Source organism: Hemicordylus capensis, chromosome 14 (assembly GCF_027244095.1).
Source record: "Hemicordylus capensis ecotype Gifberg chromosome 14, rHemCap1.1.pri, whole genome shotgun sequence".
Taxonomy (NCBI): Eukaryota; Metazoa; Chordata; class Lepidosauria; order Squamata; family Cordylidae; genus Hemicordylus; species Hemicordylus capensis.
In genome coordinates this window covers 20,479,910-20,492,782 of record NC_069670.1, presented here as the reverse complement: position 1 = coordinate 20,492,782, position 12,873 = coordinate 20,479,910, and the positions used below count along the sequence as shown (strand labels likewise).

At 50.8% G+C, this 12,873-nt stretch overlaps 1 protein-coding gene across 1 annotated transcript in view; it reads left to right on the top strand.

Moving 5' to 3' along the window:
• Positions 1-1,361: 1,361 nt before the first annotated feature.
• ZNF687 (zinc finger protein 687) overlaps positions 1,362-12,873 on the top strand; it is a 28,045-nt gene continuing 16,533 nt past the window's right edge. Inside the window, exon 1 of the mRNA XM_053277893.1 lies at positions 1,362-1,643. The gene's annotated coding sequence lies outside the window, so the exon portion shown is untranslated. The remainder of the gene's footprint in view (positions 1,644-12,873) is intronic.

Sequence of the window (12,873 nt, the reverse complement as noted above, 5' to 3'; positions counted from 1 at the left end):
CCCTTTTCTTCACCACCTACTGCTGATCTTGGGAGAAAGGAATTCAAGCACCGCTTTGTATTGCTCCCTTTAGTATTGCTCCCTTTTCTTCACCACCTACTGCTGATCTTGGGAGAATGGAATTCAAGCACCGGTTTGGTCAGCAACCGATGATGGCGTTTTTACACTGAAACCGGTTTGGTTTGCTTTTAACTTGCAACATCTGGCATTTCATCTACGCTTAATAAAAATGCTCTGGTGGGAGAATGGCTTAGAGCCAACATATATCTGTCCTGCTTTCCAACACACACCAGACTCTCAAAGGGTTTTAAGCAGCAAAATGGGTGAGAAGAGCCGGAAGGGTCCCCTGCACTGTTCCTCCAACAGGGATTCTCAGATGTTGTTGACTACAACTCCCACAATGCACAGCCATTGCAGCTGGGGATTCTGGGAGTTGTAGTCAACAACAACTTGGAATCCCTGTTAGAGGGGAGACTCTGGTTCCCTATCCCCAAAGAGATTAATGCCTTGAAAGACTATTCCTAAACTCTACACCCCACTGCGGTTTTGGGGAGGCTGAGAGGGGGTGGGCTGGCAGCAACAGCAGAGCCCCCCAAGTGCTCCAGGCACCGTGAAGGGGGTCTTCTCCCTTAGGGCCACTGTCCCAGAATCCCTTGCAGGCCCCTGTTTTGATGCTTCCCCCCCCCAAGAGAAACAGCTGATGGAACGTCGCACCTGGCCAACCAAATCTCAGAGACGAATAGGTTCCTGCTGTAAATTGGTGGAGTGAATGGAGGTGGAATTTTCATTTACCCGTCTCTTAACCAATCAAAATGGGAGGAATTTTTCATTTACTTGTCTCTTAACCAATCAAAATGGGGGGAATTTTTCATTTACTTGTCTCTTAACCAATCAGAATGGCATACTGGGAAAGGTACCGCTTCTACTTGTCCCGTCCCCGCCCCTCGATCGCCACGAGACTAGCTGCTTCAGCAAGCGAACACCTGCTACAGTTTCTGTGATCCACAGACGCCAGCCAATTAAGCCCAAGACCCTCTCCTCTGCGGGTATCAGCGCTAATTGGTTGATGCGAGGACTGACATCCCTTGCAGCCAGCCGATAGAAGGCTCTATTGGAGAATGGCGGCTGTATTTAGCCAATGGACGTTGGCCGGTGAGAGGAACACCAGCTGGTCGAGGCGCTGCTCCTGGCTGGCTGCTTTAGCGATGAAACGACACCCAATAGAGAGCGGATAAGGCGGGGCCGGGCCCTTGAGCGGCAACCCTTCCAGCCATTAGTCATGACAGGCGGCTGGAAAGAGCCCTCCCCCTCACCAATAAAGGACGCGCGAGGAGAGGGTGGGACTACTTGTTGAACGGCACTTCTCTTGCCCAATAGGCAGCGAGAAAGTAGGGGCAGCCTTTTAAGCGGCGGCCCGCTCATCCAATACACTCAGGGGTCGCCCTTAGATTGATGTGCGGCTGGACCATTGGGAAGGCGCGAGCCTAGGTCGAGGAAAAGCAGGAAGCGGCCGAGGAGGCGGAGGCAGCGGCAGTCGGGAGAGGGGCCTGGGGGGCTGAGGAGCCGCTGGACCGCCCGCCCCCGCCGCCACCGCCCTCCTCCCCGTCGCCGCGGCGGCGCCCTGAGAGGCCGGAGCCAGGCCGGTGAGTCCGTCCTCCCCTCGCAGGGGGTGGGGCTTCCCCGGGACCCGCCCCCTCGGCCTGCTGCATCTGGGGGGGTCCAAACACCCAATATTGGGGGGAGGCTTAAAATGGGGGGACCCCCCCAGCCCTGGGTTCTGGAGTGGAGCAATATTGGAGGAGGTTTGAGGAGGTCGCCCCAAACTGTGAGGTGCTTTGTGGTGGGGAGAGATGTCTGCATCTCCCATGGTTTTTTGGGGGGGGGGTTCCCGCCCCCACCTGCTTCCCCAAAGCCCTTCCTTGAGGTTTCTCCTGGAGGCCTCCCTTAATCCCCAAATAATTCGAATCTGTCTCTCCTGAATGGTATTATTTCAGGGTTCCTTCACCTTGGGTCCCCAGATGGTGCAGGACTACAACACCCATCACCCCCAGACACAAAGATCATAGCCATAGTCCAGCAACATCTGGGGACCCAAGGTTAAGCCACTCTGTGTCATTTAGATTGGGTGCGGGGCGGGGCGGGGCGGGGGGGGGGAGAAGAAGATGGAAGGAGCTTCTTTCTTTTCCTTCCTCCCCACAAGATAACCCCCACCACCTGCCTTCTATCCAGGGTTGTGTTTTATTTGAGGTGGGCAGGCGAGGAGCCCACCAAGGTTCTTCCTGGGAAAATCTGCCCCAGTGTGAATTGACTTCCTTTCTCTCCACTTTTAAAGAGATCAAAGTGCAAAGCACACACATTTGGGAGTTATTTATTTATTTTGGGAGGGCAGCAGGGCTTTCTCCTTCCATTTTTGGTGGTGTGTGTTGTGGGACTAAGAAAAGAAGGAGGGTTTGCTAGCTGGCCTGGGGGCTCCAGCATCCATCTCCAGGTGACTTCCCAAAGCAACCCTGCAGGGATGTGAATGGCTTGATCTTGTGAAAAGACTTGGAATTATATTTGGTGTGGTCAGATATGGTTTGTTGGTTTATGTAATGTATTTCTATACTGCCCCAAACATATGTCTTTGTGTTGCCAGTCTTCCAAGGTTGGCTTGTAGTCTCCTGGAATTGGCATATCCATCTCCAGGTGATTCTTGAAAGTAGTCCTGAAGATCTAAAGGGTTTGATATTATGGGGAAATATTGCAGGGGTGTGGTGGAAATCTCCAGGCGTAACTTCTGTCTGAGTTGGCGTCTCTGTTGGGGAAGTAACCTGAAGGAAGTCTCCTGGTGGGAAATCACACAAATTCTGGCTCAAAATCCTTAAAAGAGGATTTTGAGAATATGTGTGTATGTATTTAAATATATTTTTATACTGCTTTCCTGCAATGCCTTTACCTGAAGTGGTGTAAAAAAGTTTTCAAAGGCAGCACTACAAGGAACAAGCAGAAATAAAGAAAAATTACAAATAGGCAGCAGAATAAGACCGGTGGTGTGTGTGTGTTTTTGTTTTAAGGGGTGGGGGGAAGCCTAGAAATCCTTTTGGGAGGGATGTGGGGAAGAGGAACCACCATGGTGCAAGTATCTTGATTTCCCCGCCTCAAAGAAAAGAAAAATCCTGGGAGTATGAAAAGTGTGTGTCATTGTTCCCCACCAGCAACAAACAAGAGTTGCTTGGGAAATGGGAGATCCTAACCTCCCATTCTTTGGGTGGCTAAGTCGTGGGGAAGGGGCTCATTAACATTTGCGGTGCTCTTCCATGGGCATCTGCTTGCCCCTCCCAAGTTTGTGGAGAATGAAAACCACCCCTTCCAAAAGCAGTCTGCTTGAGAATGGGAACTCCTGTGTGTTTGGTGGATTTGATTTACATGGGTGTTCACTGGATTCTTGTTGGACCTCCCCCTTTAAATCCTAGAAGTATGGGAACATATCATGGCAGAATGGTATGGTTGGGGTCTTTGCAACTCAAGACTCGTAGCCCAAGGGATACTGCAGGATATAAACACACATATTTCACTCAAAATACCTTAGATGTGATGGAGAACCTTGAGTAAAGGAATCTCTGATATATAATGATATAAAAGGGGTGAATATGTTCCTTTTAAAAGAGACATTCTGAGGACTTAAATACAGGGGGAAGAATTTTTCCGGTTTACGGGCTTTTCCCCATCCTTGCGTTTCTTTTTTAGATTGTGAACCCTTTGGGGATAGGGAGCTATTATGTGTTTTGTGTGTGTGTGTTTTGTGTGTGTGTGTGTGTGTGTGTGAACCGCTTTTGAAACTTTTGTTGAAAAGCTGTATGTACATATTTGTTGTTTTGCACTATGACTCCAGGCCTCGAGGTTGTAATCATTGTAATCATGACCTAGTAAAATATATGTATATAAAACACACACATGCATCTCTTTTCAAGCTCAAGAAGACTTGAATCTTTCTTTTTGTTTTTTGTTTTGCTCTGGGTCTATTCCGATTCTACTGAGCCTTCAAATTCATCATGGTTTCTCTAAGGTAAAGGTAAAGTGTGCCGTTGAATCGATTTCAACTCCTGGCGCCCATAGAGCCCTGTGGTTTTCTTTGGTAGAATACAGGAGAGGTTTACCATTGTCTCCTTCCGTGCAATATGAGATGATGCCTTTCAACATCTTCCTATATTGCTGCTGCCCAATATAGTACCAGCGGGGATTCGAACCAGCAACCTTCTGCTTGTTAGTCAAGCATTTCCCCTACAGCCTGGGTAATAACTGAGGGCCCCCTTGGGTTTAAAATCCTGATTCAGACTTGCACTGGACATGTGGCTGTGCCCGGTTTGTTCTGTGCCAAAAGCGTATTCATTGTAGATGCCAGTAATTTGTGTAAATAGGGGTTCATCAGCACTGGCGAGCTTGTTCCTGCACAGTGTGTTGTGGCTGTCACTTGGTGGAACTGGATTGTCTGGCAGTTTCTTGCCAGAAGAGTACAAGGCACTGTAGACAACATAGGAGTGATTTAAAAACAAAAAAACTTGAGGTTAAAAAAAAACCTAGCACTTCAGGGACTTGACATTTCTCCCTGGCCTGCTAATTTTCTGCTTGCAAGGATTACAACAACATTTATATAACGCTTTTCAACAAAAGTTTCCAAAGTTGTTTACACAGAGAAATAAATAAGTAAGATTTATAAAATAAATAAGAACCTATATCAAACTTAAATCAGTTTGAATTTGTGACTTACCACTTGATTCTGCTTTGGTGCACAGAAATACAGTATTTGGACTCTTGGCTCTGGGACCAGATACAAGCTAGACAGCACAGATTTTACATGCCCTTCACTCTTTCTTTTTCTGCCTGGAATGCTATTGTAGAGATTAGTTTGCAGTTTTCATACACCACCTCAACACAAGCCTATCCATGTCAATTTAAAAACAAACACACTGAAAAACACAGCTCGGCTCCTGGCCCTTCCTTGTATACTAGATCTCTCTACTGAAGTTAGCAGATGGTGGAGACTTAATTCTGTTAAACACACTGGAATTTAATCACTTGCCAGACTTGGGATAGGCTGCAGCAGCTGTGGTTGGCTTTTTAATCTGAAATATTAAACTGGGGTGGGGGGAAGTGAGAGAGGAGAGGGTTCTGGTGCAGATTGCTTGGGCCATGGATTTGGGTGGTGTGTGAGGGTGCTGGCTGCATAGTGTCAAACTGAGAGGTACCTGGGTTCAAACTCCTTGTCAGGCTCTGAAGTGCTGCCCTCAGATTCTCAGAGTTGTGACAGCTGACTTTGGGGGGCGGTGTGGGGGCAAGCACTTACCATATGCTCAGATGTACCCATGAGACAAAGTAATCTTCACAAATATGGTGGTCACTATCACAAGACCAGCTTCAAAATAACTTCTAAGAGCTGTGCTGTGTGTTATGACTACCCTTTGCATAGCCCCATTAATACATGTTCCCCTTCTACAGTGTCTTGCAGGAATAATGCTGCAAAAGTCACTAGTCCACAAGAATGTTCCAGCTTGCAGCACCCTCTGCTAGTTCTCTGTGGTCTGAAAGAAAAAGAATTGCAGAACCTCGCTCTCTGTTCTGTGGGAGTCATTCTCACATGCCATGACCCTGCGCTGGGAAAAGCAATATGAGGCAGCTAGATCTCTGACCTGAGGAGTCTGCAATCTAGACTTTGAAAACAGGGAAGACTGGAGGAGCAAGGGCTGAACCTGAGCCAATGTAGTTGTTCCTATTTGCAGCTCAATCCAAACCATGTTTACTCAGAAGTCAAGTTGCCATGAGTCCAGCAGGCCTGACTCCGTATCGGTTAGAGCTGAGGGTCCAAGTCCACAGCATAGAACACATAGGAGCAAACGCATCTGAAAGTTAGCAAGGCCCAAATGGTAGTGACTGGGCCCGCAGGATGGAGATGCTGGAAAGGGGACCATCACTCAGTGCTACCCAGGAGGCCTGGGGCAGGAATGCACTCAGCAGCCCTGAGTCCAGATGTCCCCTTGCATTGGGAGGAGGTTTCCTTCAAGCCTTGCTTCCCTGTCCCCAGAATGATTCCAGAGCAGAAGGTAGATCTGCTGGTGACTTGCAGTGAGTATCCTGGGCAAGGGCTTCTGACTGTTAAATGATGCCGACAGCAAGATGGCTGCAGGCCCCTTCCAGTGCACTTGGCTAGGCCAGTGGCATATTTAGGAGCGCCGGAGACAGCCATAACGTCAGGAGACTGCCCGATTCAGACCCTTGGTCCATCTGGCTCAGTATTGCCTACACGGACTGTAAGATTTCCCCTTTGGGGATGGGGCTGCTCTGGGAAGAGCACCTGCATTCTGCCCTCCCCGGAGATGCTGCCAGGAAGAGAGCAGATGCCCAGCCACGGACCCGTAGCCCCACTCTTGGGAAGGGAAACGGAGGCGGAGAAAAAAGGGGCTAGCAGAATGGAAGCGATGTCTTGTGGGATGTTTTGCTTGCCATTTAAAGGAATGGCAAGCCGAGTCAGGCGGGGTGGTGGGGAAGAGAGTTCGTCTTGCAATAGTGAGGATGAATCGTCCCCTTGGCTGAACAGGGTCTGCCTTGGTTTGCATTTGGAGGAGTTACTACATATGAACGCTGTAATATAGGGGATGGGGCCAAAGAATCAGTGGAAGAGCATAGGGACCTAGGAAGCTGCCATATACAGAGTCAGACCCATCTTGCTCAGTATTGTCTACCCAGACTGGCAGCGGCTTCTCCAAGGTTGCAGGCAGGAGTCTCTCTCAGCCCCATCTTGGAGATGCTGCCAGGGAGGGACCTTGGAACCTTCTGCGTGCAAGCAGGCAGGTGCTCTTCCTTCCCAGAGTGGCCCCCTCCCTTAAGTGGAATATCTTCCAGTGCTCACACATGTCGTCTCCCATTTGCATGCAAACCAGGGCAGACCCTGCTTAGCAAAGGGGGCAATTCATGCTGAATTCAGCTCATGCATGCTGAAGATCTCGGGTTCAATCCCAGGTGGATCTGGGTGAGGTTCCTGCCTGCTACCTTGCAGAGCCGCTGCCAGTCAGTGTAGAGAATACTGAGCTAGCTGGACCAAGGGTCTGACTCGGTCGGAGGCAGCTTCCTATGTTCCATTCCAATGTTTCCCCCCTGGAAGACAGTGGCCTTTGCGCAGCTCTGCCAGTTAGTTTGTCCCGTTTTGTCCTGGAATCTCTAATCCAGAGTAATATGGGGGTAAAGTTGCCCTTCTGGTCACAGCTCATCCCAGTGTTTGGCTCTGGGGTGGGGCCACCCTTTAGCTCCGCCTCCAGGGCCACCATTTTGCAGCCTTCTTCCACCCACCCAGCTGCTGTCTTGCTCTTGGCTCCAGGTGGTGGATTTCAGGTCTCCAGCCCAACCAAACCAAAGGTAGCCCCTCAAACCTGATCCCTGCCCAAATGCTTTGGGTCTCTCCGCCCCAACAAGCTGACTGAGGCTCTGCAAAAATCGCTCTGTTCAAGTCTGAGTTTTTCAGCGCTGTCCCTGAATGTGCTTCCTTGGAAGCGAGCCCCACTGGATCCAGGAGGGCTTATTTCTGCGTCTGTAGGCCGAGGATGGCTTCCGCTGCTGTTCTTGCCAGTGCTGGGAGTGTGGGCTGGGAGTGCTGTGCTGCCAGCTCCTTATCCTGGACTGCAGGTCGTCTTCGCTCTTCCTTTCTGTCCGTAAAGCAGACTCTCCAGCCCTTCCCTGGCATGTTGCATCTTGTCTCGTGAGCCGCAGAGAGCAAGAGCTGGAAAGATTGCAGAGCTGGCCGAGGAGAGGCCTTGTCTGTTCCCTTCTCCTGTCTTGAGACAGACTAGCCAGGCGGTGGCTGCGGTCGTGGGTGAATCATAAAGGTATTTCCATCGCCGCACGTGGCTTGTTTTTACAGAGTCATGCCAAACAAGCAAGCTGGTCAGGTCTCTGCCCCGAGGAGCTTGCTATCAAATTTTCAACTGCGTAGGGGAGGACTCTTGTGATGACTTGGATGGTGGGCCCTGTTCACCGGGGACCAGGAGTCAAGAGTGGCTGGAGACTAGCACCTCGCCTTGTGCCCGCTGTGGGGCAGTGTGCCCGCTGTGGGGCAGTTCAACAGGTGCCGCGGGTTCAGCAGTTCAACAGGTGCTGGCACACACTGCTGCGTGAACAGGTGTTGTGGGGCAGCAGCTGTTAATGGGGGCGGGGTGTGTGTGTGCCTGGCTGTAGGAAGCAGCAACAGGCCCTGCCCGCCTTCCTCTTCAGCCCACCGATTGTTGAGAAGGAGCTCACTTCTGTTGAGGAAAGCTCCCCTCTGTGTGTGTCTGTCTCTCTCCTCTCCCAAACGGATCTTCCACCTCCTGGAAGAAATGCAGGCTAATCCCGAATGACAATACCTTTAACACAATGCGTAGATGCTTTCCTCTTTTGCAGAGTGGGTCACACATTTGACTGAACAATGCCTGTATTTAGACCAAAATCTTTCAGGCTTGATAGGTTGGAGAGAGGTCATCTCTTCGTGTGTGTGTGTGTGTGTAACTTGTCAATTTCCTCATGGGTTTAGGAGTCCCTTTAAATCCAAATGCTGTGTGGCCCTGTCTAGCTGCCTCTGGGAAATTAAGCAGCTTGGTTTGGGCCTTCCAGATTATTCTGACCTTAACACACTTTGCTTCCCTTGGTTTGTAACTGCTGGGATGGGACAGAGGGTGTTGGCAGGGTTTGACTTTCCTGAATGGCTTTTTGCTATTTGACCTGATCTAGTCTGAGTGAGTTCTGGTTTTGTAGCAACTGTGAGAACCCAAGAAATGAGTGTGCTTGGAACTGGGTTTGGGATGATTCCAGGATGATTCCAGGTTCCAGTCCTCCAAGGCAAGCGAAATATTTGGCTAGAGTGTCGACTAGGGTTCGATTTTGTCCATTCTCGATTGTTGTTGTCAGTGGTCGGCTGTGTGATCCTACAGAAACAGCTTTATTAAAAATATTTTTACAAATATTAACACCATTATTACTGTTGTTATTATTACTGTTATAGAGTAGTTTATCTAGCGGGGCCTTGGGAAAGCTGGACTCTCAGCTGCTGAACAACAATTAATAGCCTGACTTTTCATCAATTCAATAAATTAAAGAACTTTTTCACACAGTGCACAATTAATCTATGGAATTATCTGCCACCGGATGTGGTGATCCTAGCTTGGATGGCTTTAAGAGGGGCTTAGACCAATTCACATATGACAGGTCTATCAGTGGCTACTCGTCTGGTGGCTATGGGCCACCTCCAGCCTCAGAGGCAAGATGCCTCTCAATCCCAGTGGCAGGGGAGCAACAGCAGGAGAGAGGGCCGGCCCTCCCCTCTGGCCTGTGGGCTTCCCAGCAGCATCTGGTGGGCCACTGTGGGAAACAGGATGCTGGACTTGATGAGCCCAGTGTCCCCTCTCACAGGGATCCCCAGATGTTGTTGACTACAACTCCCAGAATCCCCAGCTGCAATGGCTTTTGCTTGGGGATTATGGGAGTTGTAGTCTACATCTGGGAATCCCTGTGAGAGGCAGCACTGCTTGGGCCTGATCCAGCAGGGCTGTTCTTTTGTCCTTAAAACTGTGCTTTGAATATAGGAGTGTATTTCCAAAGATCCAGCAGGGGATGTTTTGGGGATATTGAAGGAACTGTAAGGAGGCTTCATGTTTCAGAAAAGCCGTTGACTGTTAGAAGGAAAGGTGGTTGTGTTTTCCATCCAGAATGCTAATAGTTTCAGGTAGTGTTCCCTGCATTCTCTGCCTCATAGCCGTCTTTGCAGCCTGGATGGCCCCACACTTCTTTTTTGCCGCTGGGGAGGCAGCCCCCCTGCCCTGCCATTGTGGCTGCCTGAGACGTCTCCGGCTCCTGACTTAGGAGGAAGAGGAGGAGACCGAGATGCATGGTCACCGCAGGCGGGTGTTCTGTTCACGGCATTCCCCGTCTATTATCTTGATAAACCGAACACCATCCTTGTGAGGTAGGCCAGCACATGTGATCCTTGTATTCCAAGTGAGAAATGGCTTGCCGAAGTGAGTTTGTGGCGGGGGAGAGATGTGAACCCGGGCCTTCGTCCCTTGCACAGTTACCGCCAACGGCTTAACCTTTCCTTGAGTGGGGTTGGGGCGGGGGAGTTTCACCCCCTCGATGGCTGAGCTGCGGCGGTTAAATTCGGGGCCAGCATCTGGGAAAGGTGCTTCCAGGATCTGCCTTCCTGCTGTCCTCCGAAGACCGTGGCGAGGTGCAGGTCAGCCCTAAGCACTCTAGAGTTGCGGTTTGCAACTGGCGGCTGGCCGGCCCAATCCCACGTGGTGTCGTCCGCCCCCCGCCGCCCCGCTGCCAACCCCAGAGCAGGAATTGGGGCGCCAGGCGGTTCTGAGGCCTTGGCCGGCTTGGTGCCGCCTTCCTCTGGGAAAACCAGTGGCCGGCCCATGTCCGTGGAATGCAGCGCTGCTTCTGATCGTTTGTACCTGGGAGGCTTTTCCAAAATAATAATTGCAAGATGGCTCTCGGGAGCCGGGCTCCTGGCCCTTGCGCGTGGCCAGATGGCCAAGGCAGGAGGAGGCTGGGGCGCTGCTACCTGTGCTGATGCCCGAGGAGGGGCGGAGAAGGGAGCGTCTCCTCCTCGGCCAAGCTCTCGGGAGCTGGGTGCTTGTTTTTCCTCCATTGTTGTTATGATGTTTCTCCCCCTTCACTCCTCCCCTCGCAGCTGTCTCTGCCGAGCCCTGACCTCACGCTGGGAAGCCAGTCCTGCCTGAGCCTGAAACCCGAGGCTGTCCCCCCCCCGACCCCCCACCCCACCCCACGGCTTCCTTCCCCAGGCCTGCCCTTTGCTCTCCGGGCACCTACGCCGCGTCTCTGAGCAGCTGCCTTCTGCAGGTTAGTGCCGCGGCTTGCAGGTTCCTGGCCTGCTGGTGGACCCAGAAGAAGACGCCCCACCCACCCCCTCCCTTCTTCCATTTGAATTTCCAAGTGTTTTTCTGAAGCTTTTGGAGTGGGTGGGTGTTTGGGTGATTTCTTTTCCCAATGCTATTTTGTGCCCTCTGCCCACTGCCGGGCAGAGAACTTCTTTCTTAGTGCTGTATTCTTGGGGGTGGGGGCTTCTGAAACTGTGGCCCTGCTCGCTGGAGGCCAGACGTAGAACCGTAAGTTGTGCCTCGCTGGATCGGGACAGCCTGCGTCCGTTTAATTCAACTCTCGATTTCCCGCAAGCGGCTGCTTAGAAGCCACTAGCAGGCATGAAGGCAACAGCCCTCCTGGCTGGTTATGCTCCCTGGCTAGTATTTGGGGGTAGACTGCCACTGGAACTGGAGGTTCCCTTTAGGCGGCGTGGCTGTTGGGGGAGACTGAGGCAGCTGGCGGGTCTGTCAGTTTAGAATAATCGTGCTTTTCTTGGCTCTGTGTGTGTATATGGGTTTTTTTGTGTTGATGGTGAGCCCTAAATGGCTGTTATATTTGAATGTTGGTTGTTGTTGTTGTTGTTGTTGTTAAAGGTAAAGTGTGCTGTCAAGTCAGTTTCGACTCCTGGTGCCCACAGAGCCCTGTGGTTTTCTTTTGTAGATTACAGGAGAGGTTGACCATTGCCTCCTCCCGCACATATATATTGTAGCTTTACCTTAATACAAACTGGTTTTTTGCCCCCACGCCCCAAACCTCCAAGTTAACGTAAATGAGAATCTCCCTTAAATCCACATTTCGGAATGTGTTCAAAAAGTAGGAGTAGCCCCATAATCCTCTCCCGTGATACTGGATCAAGGTCCACATTCATATGTTGTTTTAGTCCTTTGACTGGTGGTGTTATGATGGTTGTGTGAATCTCAAACTGTTGTGTGTTAATTGATGTGGTAAAAAATTTAGTTGCATTTTCTTCTTTGCTTCTTGGCCTTTCCTGTGCCTTTTAACAGCTGTGGGGCAGAAGTTCAACAGGAACAGCTTCCCCCACAGATGGGAGTTCAGCAAAATAAGACTGTCCTCCCCTGTTGAATTATCTGCCCCCCCCCCCCAGAAGCCCTACAGAGGTGGGAAATGGCCACATCTTGCACAAAGACGTGTTAGCTTCGTGGTGGAGATCCAAAACGGAATATATCTGGGTCAGTTTTTTGCCTTGCTGATAAAGTTTTTCCTACCAAAAAGTGTGTGCCCAGAGCAAAAACCACCCCCACCCCCCACCTCGCCATTAAAAAAGGAAAAGTGAATGCGTCACTAAAGCAGCCTAGCCAAGATGGTCACCTTCTAACAGCAGACCTGACACAGGAATTGACCAGGTGAAGCTTTCCCCCTCTCCTCCACTCCAGGAAAAGCTTTGCCTAGGAAATTTCTGCACAGCAACATTCAGGTTGCTGGATACAGAGGAGCAGGGCAGTGGGGCGGAGGAAAAAAGAGAAACGGCAGCCCCACTGGGGAGAAAAGCCGATTGGAAGCCGTTTCCAAATCCAGGCCTGCTCGGGGCCTAGTTGTTGGCCTCCGTCCCCTTTCAGCCTAGCTGCTCGGAAGAAGCCACATGCGCTTTGCCTGGAAGGACAGGAGGCCCAGCCTTTTGTTAGGAATTTTCCCTCTTGCTTCCCCTCCCTTCTCCCCCTCAGAAGCTAATCCGCTCCCATCACACCCTGTGGCGGCCTGAGGGGGCCGGGCCGGGCAGGGCCCCCTTCCAAGCCCATGGCCGGTGGGTTTTGCTTTGAAAAGATGCGGCCGAGTGAAATGTTTAGCATTTGGGGACACACACACACACTGCAGCCCCGTTCTTCTTCAAAAGCAAATGTCTTGCAGAAATCTCTTTTTGTGCAGGTCAGGAAGGGAACAGGAAATAAATGTTTCTACTTCCCTTTCAAAAATAGCTGCCTCTTTAAATAACTCAAACTGGAGAAGAGTTAGCTGGGGCAAAACCTGGCA